At 49.5% G+C, this 7,549-nt stretch overlaps 1 pseudogene; it reads left to right on the top strand.

Annotated features, from left to right (window-relative positions):
• Window positions 1–2,108: 2,108 nt before the first annotated feature.
• On the top strand, window positions 2,109–7,020 carry LOC101151794 (E3 ubiquitin-protein ligase RNF126-like; annotated as a pseudogene).
• Window positions 7,021–7,549: the final 529 nt, after the last annotated feature.

Raw genomic sequence — 7,549 nt, 5'->3', positions numbered from 1 at the left:
ACAAGTTTCTGCAAGATTTCTTCTTTTCCCCAAACTGACCCCAGATTAAAGCTTCAGGAGCTTGCTCTCAACCAAGCTGAAAAGGGGCCATTCAATTTGTGACTCCATATGGCAAGATGTTCATCCAAGCCAGCTTCCTTCTGCCAGCCTGCATACCTTCAGACTCCTCCAAACAATCAGGGGCTGTTCACCTGGGGACAGCAAACAAAGTTGGATGTTGTCTTTGGCAAAGTATAAAAAAGGCAGCAAATATATTTCAAAATAAATCTTACACTGCACCCCAAAGCCAATATGATTAAAAAGAAACATGTAACCATGTTTGCCATTCTTGTTTTTTTTTTTTTTTTTTTTGAGACAGGGTCTCACTCTGTCGCCCAGGGTGGAGTACAGTGGCGCAATCTCGGCTCGCTTCAACCTCTGCCTCCTAAGCTTACGGGATCCTCCCACCTCAGCCCCCAAGTAGCTGGGAGTACAGGCATGAACCACCATTTTTTTGTATTTTTTGTAGAAATGGGGTTTCACCATGTTGTCCAGGCTGGTCTCAAACTCCTGAGCTCAAGCAATCTACCAGCCTCAGCCTCCCAAAGTGCTAGGATTACAGATGTGAGCCATCGTGCTGTGCCTGGACAGCCACTCTTTTTTTTTTTCTTGAGACAGGATCTTGCTCTGTCACTCAGGCTAGAGTGCAGTGGCGCAGTCATAGCTCATTGCAGCCTTGACCTCCTGGACTCAAGTGATCCTCCAACCTCCCAAGTATCTGGGATCACAGGTGAACACTACCACACCCAGCCAATTTTGAAATTTTTGGTAGAGACACGGTCTCTCTATGTTGTCCAGGCTGGGGCTATTCTGTTACTATAATAAACAATTAACCTTCAGTGGGTCATATAATCCCTTTACTTATGGGCATCAGGATGTTTCTGATGTTACGTCTTTTTCAAAATAGACATTTCACTTCCAGGGTACTGGGGTTGGTTGTAGTACTTGGCAATGAAATCTACACTTTCTCAGGAGAAAAAAGTCCCGCACTTCATCAGTGATGGTTGTTTCTGAGATGGATTTAACGCTGTGTTCCACCAGGGTCACAGCTCGTTCTTACCTTGTGTTTTTTCTTTAAAAGCCACCTGGCTCCTGCCACAGCCCCTTGAAGGTTGCCTTTGTTAGTTGCTCACTTTCCCTTTAAGAGTTGTGAGTGTTTCGGCTGGTAAAGTTCCAAGTGCCCTCTGGACTAATTGGCACAATGTGAGGATTTTCCAATTTGGAAGAGAAAGAGCCTGTTCTCCAGGGAGGGCTCTTCAAGGTAATTGCTCTCTGAGAGGTTCTTGCCACTCCCTTTGGCAACCTTCAGAGAAAAATCCCTCTTGCTGTTAGGAGGAGGTAGAAACCCACAGATGGGAAAAGAGGAGCTCAGGGCAGACTTGCCGAGACCTTTGAAACCAGTGACCGTTGGAAATGCAGGAAATGAGGGAAAGGCCAGTGCAGGCAAAGGCAGTCGCGCTTCCTTTCCCAAGATAGGCACTATAGCTCCGGCTGTAATGACCATTTTCACTGTAGTCCTTTTACTAAAGAGCTTTAGCAAAGGAGTAGTGGCCAAGGAAGCCCCTTGCAGGGAGAGAATGGCGCTTACTCAGAAGAAATACTTTAACAAACCACCTGGGCTGGAGGGAGGCGCCCAACGGTGTGCTGGATAAGAAAAGATGGTGGTTAACAAGAGCAGGGGTCCAAGAAAAACCACAGAGAAGAGCAAGACATGGAGAATAGAGAAGTCCCCTCTGGGTCACCACCCCTACCCTGGCAGGGGATGTGTGGAGAGAAAAGCCAGGTGGTGGGGTGACAAGAAATGGGTGGTAGGCTGAAAAGAAGTATGGAAGAATAAAAATGAAATTGTTTTCAGTAGATCCCCTTCCCCAGCTCTGCCTTGAAACTTTCAGTAAATTTCACATCATTCACTATTGTTGTGAGTGTAGGTAAGCAACCTCTTTCTGGGGAAACTGAGAGGGCACTGTGGTCTGTTGATGTTGGGCGGAAAGCAAGAGAGAATGGGGCTGGACACAGACGGGGTTGTAGCACTTTTGTTTCCCTGTGTGTTCACATCACAATCCTGGAAAATGGCAGAAAGGAGTAGGCAGCCACAGCTGGGTCTGGGTGGAGAAAAGGAGGCTGGAGGCCAAGCTGAGAAGCAGTCTTCACTGTGAGTTGCCAGGCTCAGTGTGAATTTAGCGCTGCCTGGTTCCAAAGCTCATGGAGGAATTACCTGGTCCTGCAGTTTCCTCCTCCTGCCCCTGAACAGGACTTTAGAACTGTTGAGGTTAGGGTTAGTGCTGAGAGCTGTTGGTTCCTGTTTCTGGTAGGAGAACAGCATGCGGCATGAATGCATGGGTTTTGGAGACTCCCTGGGCTTGAGTCCTAGCTCTGCCATTTACTAGGTGTGTGACCTTGGACACATTATTCAGAGTCTCCGTACCTTAATCTTATCTGCAAAAGCAAGGGAATAATAGTACCTTCTCTATAGGGTTACTAGGGGAAGCAAATGAAATTATATACATAAGAGTCTTAGCACAGGGCAATAAATATTGTTTTTATTTGCTAACAACAACACAGAACAGTGCCATAAACAGCCCCAAAGCTCAGCACTGCTATCCATCTTTTTAATTTTTCTTTCAAGATAGGGTTTTGCTCTGCTGCCCAGGCTGGAGCGTAGAGTTGCAAACACAGCTCACTGCAGTCTCAACTTCCTGGGCTCAAGTGATTCTCCCCTTTCAACTTCCCAAGTAGCTGAGAACACAGGCACGTGCCACCACACCTGGCTAATTTTTTATTTATTTTGTTTATTTTTTTTGAGATGGAGTCTCACCATGTTGCCCAGGCTGGTCTCAAACTCCTGGGCTCAAGCAATTTTCCCACCTCTGCCTCCCAGTGTTGGGATTACAGGTGTGAGCCACTGCACCTGGCCTATCTGTCTTTTTGATCCACAGAAAGAGTTTAGGTCCTGGAGTCAAACAGACCCAGCTCCAGTCCCAGCTCTACCCCTTCCTGGCTGGATCACTGCAGGAAAATTATTTAACTTTTCTGTTAAAGAGGTGAATAACACTTTGCTAGTGGGATTGTTGAGGGGGTGAACTAATACAAAAAGCACCTGGCAAAGTCCTGTCCATCTGATTTGATCACAAGATGATCTGGGACTCCCCTGCCCTAGTCTGCTTTACTATACACATATTCTCAACAGCTCTCAGACCTCCTAGGAAATCAATTTTTTTCCTACATTCAGTTAAGTTTGGCCAGAATTAAACAAACTCTGGGATTTGTTCCTTCTGTGTTATCTGGGAAGCCAGTTGGCCTCACCTTAGCATCTTGCTACGCAGGTTGGCTGAACCCTGACTGCAGCTACAGTGTCAGGTCAGCGAAAGGAGTTGCTTTGAGAACTTCTGGGAAACTTTTATTGGCCAACATGGACTAAACGAAGTCAAGCTCATTTACTATGAACCAAATGTTTCCCCCTTTCCTCCAGCTTTGAACAGGTCTCCATTTTAGCAACTCCTCCCTCCTTCCGAGACCTTCATAAAGGCGTTTGCCATTGAATGCCACCATTTGTAATGTTGACTCCTCCCAGGATGCCAAGCCCCATCATGGACGACCCTCCAGAAAACCCTGGTCACCATCACACTCCTTTCTCATCCATATGGCAGATATGAGCAACAGTGGCCAGGAGGAGATGCAATGAAAGATAGTGCAGATGAGGATTCCTGCAAATTCCACTACCACAGAAAGGTCTAAGCAGTGGGGAAGACAATAGGCATGCTGCTGCGGTAGGAATAGTAACAGCTGTCCTTATTGAGTGCTTGCTAAATGCCAGGCACTTGCTCTAAGTGTTTTATAGCTGTTTGTTCACTTAATCATATACCTCTGAGCTGGGACTGTTATTCTACCCATTTTACAGATGGAGAACATGAAGCAAAGAAGGTTTAAATAACTTTCCCAATATGACACAGTTACAAGGTGGCACTCATGAGATTTGAACCATGTAGTCTGTGGCTAGAGCCCATGCTCTCTCTCTTTCTCTTCCTTCCTTCCTTCTTTCTTTTTTTCTTTTCTTCTTCTGCTTTTTCTCCTTCCTTCCTTCCTTTCCCTTTTTTTGATAGGGTCTCACTCTGTCACTTAGGGTGGAGTGTGCAATGGCACAATCATGCTCACTGCAGCCTCAACCTCCTGGGCTCAAGGGATCCTCCCACCTTAACCTCCTGAGTAGATGGGACTATAAGTGCATGCCACCCGGCTACTTTTTTTTTTTGTAGAGATAAAATTTCACTATGTTGCCTAGGCTTGTCTCAAACTCTAGGTTCAAGCCATCTGCCCACCCTGTCTTCCCAAAGTGCTGGGATTACAGGTGTGAGCCATGCCTGGCCTAGATTTTATGTTTTTATTTAATCTATGGAGTCTAATCTTTTCTACTATGACAATGTAAGGCTCTTGCAGTAAAGAAAAATAACTGTTGGCCAGGCATGATGGCTCATGCCTGTAATCTCAGCATTTTGGGAGGCCGAGGCGGGAGGATCATTTGAGTCAGGAGTTCGAGACTAGCCTGGGCAGCATAGTGAGACCTGGTCTCTACACAAAATTTTAAAAGGTAGCCACGTAGAGTGGTGCATGCCTGTGGTCCCAGCTACTTGGGAGGCTAAGGTGGGAGAATCACTTGAACCGAAGAGATTGAGGCTGCAGTGAGCCTTGTTCATGCCACTGCACTCCAGCCTGGGCAACAGAGTGAGACCCTGTCTCCAAAAAAAAAAAAAAAAAGAAAGAAAAAAAGAAAAAAAAAGACAAAGACAAAGAAAAATATCTGTTAAAGGTAAAAGTGATATTCTTGGCCATGTGGCTCATGCCTGTAATCCTGGCACTTTGAAAGGCTGAGGCAAGTGAATCACTTGAGCCCAGGAGTTCAAGACAAGCCTAGGCAGCATGGTGAAACACTTCTCTACAAAAAACACAAAATTAGTCAGGCATGGTTGTGGGCACCTGTCGTCCCAGCTATTAGGGATGCTGAGGCAGGATGACTGCTTGAGCCTAGGAGGCAGAGGTTGCAGTGACCTGTGATGGCGCCACTGCACTCCAACCTGGGCGACGAAGAGAACCTCTGTCTCAAAATTAAAAAAAAAAAAAAAAAAAATTGTAAAAAAGTGATATTCTGGCCGGTTTATGCCTATAATCCCAGCACTTTGGGAGGCCAAGGCGGACGGATCACCTGAGGTCAGGAGTTGGAGAACAGCCTGGCTAACATAGTGAAACCCCGTCTCTACTAAAAATACAAAAATTAGCTGGGTGTGGTGGTGGGTGCCTGTAATCCCAGCTACTCCGGAGGCTGAGGCAGGAGAATCACTTGAACCCGAGAGGCAGAGGTTGCAGTGAGCCAAGATCGTGGCATTGCACTCCAGCCTGGGCGACAGCGTAAGACTCCATCTCAAAAAAAAAAAAAAAAAAGGCGATATTCTTAGCTAGAAAATTGAAAATACACATTCAGTAGTACCCCCTTATCCACGGTTTCAGTTACCTGCGGTCAACCGTAGTCCAAAAATATTAAACTGAAAATTCCAGAAATAATTCATGTTTTCAGTTGCTTGCCATTCTGAGTGGCGGGATGAAATCTCAAACCGTCTTGCTTCACCCCTCCCGGCCTGTGAATCCTCCCGCTGTTCAGTGTATCTGAACCGTAGATGCTACTTGCCCATTAGTCTCTTAGTAGCTGTTAGTTATCAGACCAATCCATGGTATTGCAGTGCTTGTGTTCAAGTAACCCTTATTTGACTCAATTGTTGTATTTATTATTCGTTATTGTTGTTAATCGCTTCCTTTGTAAGCGCCTATTTTGTAAATTAAACTCGATCATAGATATGTAGGTAGGAAAAACATAGTATATAAAAGGTTTGGGCGTCGATCAGCGAGGGAGCAGCAAATGGCCGGCGGTTGGTGCCTCGCGGGGGGCGGGCGGCGCAGAGTAGGGGGCGGTGGCCAGGGCCGAGGCGTCGCAGCAGCTAGGACGGTTCTTCTGCCACTGCTGCTCCCTGGACACCGTCCCGCGCCTATCGGATTATATCTGCCCAAGATGTGCGTCTGATTTTATCGAGGAGCTTCCTGAAGAGACCAGGAGCACAGAAAACAGCTCTGCCCCTTCCACTGCCCCCACGGACCGGAGCCGGCCGCCGTTGGAGAACGTGGACCAGCACCTGTTCACGCTACCGCAGGGCTACGGACAGTTTGCTTTCGGCATCTTTGACGACAGCTTTGAGATCCCCACGTTCTCTCCTGGGGCGCAGGCTGACGGCAGCAAGGACCCTGAGAGACCGTGGGAGACAGAGCATCAGTCCCGGCCCCGTACTGCGCCCGGCAGCCCCGCCTCCGCCTCCCCACGCGGCGGGCCACCGGCCGGCACGAAGGCCTCCCCACGCTAGAAGGGATCATCCAGCAGCTCGTCAACCGCATCATCACGCCCGCCACCATCCCCAGCCTGGGTCCTTGGGGAGTCCTGCACTCAAACCCTATGGATTACGCCTGAGTGGCCAACGGCCTGGACGCCTTCGCACAGCTCCTCAATCAGTTTGAAAACACGGGCCCCCCCCCGGCAGATGAAGAGAAAATCCAGTCCCTCCCCACCGTCCCCGTCACCGAGGAGCACGTAGGCTCCGGGCTCGAGTGCCCCGTGTGCAAGGACGACTACGCGCTGGGCGAGCAGCTGCCCCGCAACCACCTGTTCCACGATGGCTGCATAGTGCACCGGCTGGAGCAGCACGACAGCTGCCCCGTCTGCCGAAAAAGCCTCCCGGGACACAACACGGCCACGAACACCCCCGCCCCGGGCCCGACTGGGATGAACTGCTCCTCCTCGTCGTCCTCCCCCTCCTCCAGCTCGCCCAGCAAAGAGAACGCCACAAGTAACTCCTGAGCCCGCGTGGGCCGGCACCCACCACTGCCCGCTGCGCCTGAGGCTGCGGGGGAAACCGCGGGGACTTTCCCAACCACCCTCAGCCAGGGCCGCACGGCACCCACAGACTGGGTGCCCCAGAGGCGCCAGTCTTGGCTGGTCAGCGCTACAGGCCCCGCCTGTTCCAGAGCAGGACCCTGGCCCGGCCCACCGGCTCCCTGGCTCGGGAAGGCGTGGGCCACTTGGTCCCCTCTGGGGCGCCTTCAGCCTCCCCGTCTTTTGTCTAACCTCACCCTCTAAACGTTCAGCGGTGGAAAGATTTTCAGAATTTTAAATTATTACTGCTTTGAAATAAATGGAAGTTTTAGCTCACATGGCGGCCATGCATGATCTGTGGCAAGACGGGGCACAGCTGCTCCACCAGTGCTGCGGGCGCCGTCAGAATGGGCCGCGTGGGCTCCCAGCCTTCCCCTCGGCTGCCTCCAGGACCTGGAGTTCGGGGGCTCGGGACCATGAGAATGACCAGCAAAATTCAGGAACAAAACTGCTCCAACGGACTTTTTTTTTTTTTTTTTTTTTTTTTTGAGGAAGTCTAGCTCTGTCGCCCAGGCTGGAGTACAGTGGCACAATCTCGGCGGC

Source organism: Gorilla gorilla, chromosome 4, assembly GCF_029281585.2.
Source record: "Gorilla gorilla gorilla isolate KB3781 chromosome 4, NHGRI_mGorGor1-v2.1_pri, whole genome shotgun sequence".
NCBI lineage: Eukaryota > Metazoa > Chordata > Mammalia > Primates > Hominidae > Gorilla > Gorilla gorilla.
Note: the sequence above shows the minus strand (reverse complement) of the source record. Positions and strands in the feature narration are given on the sequence as shown.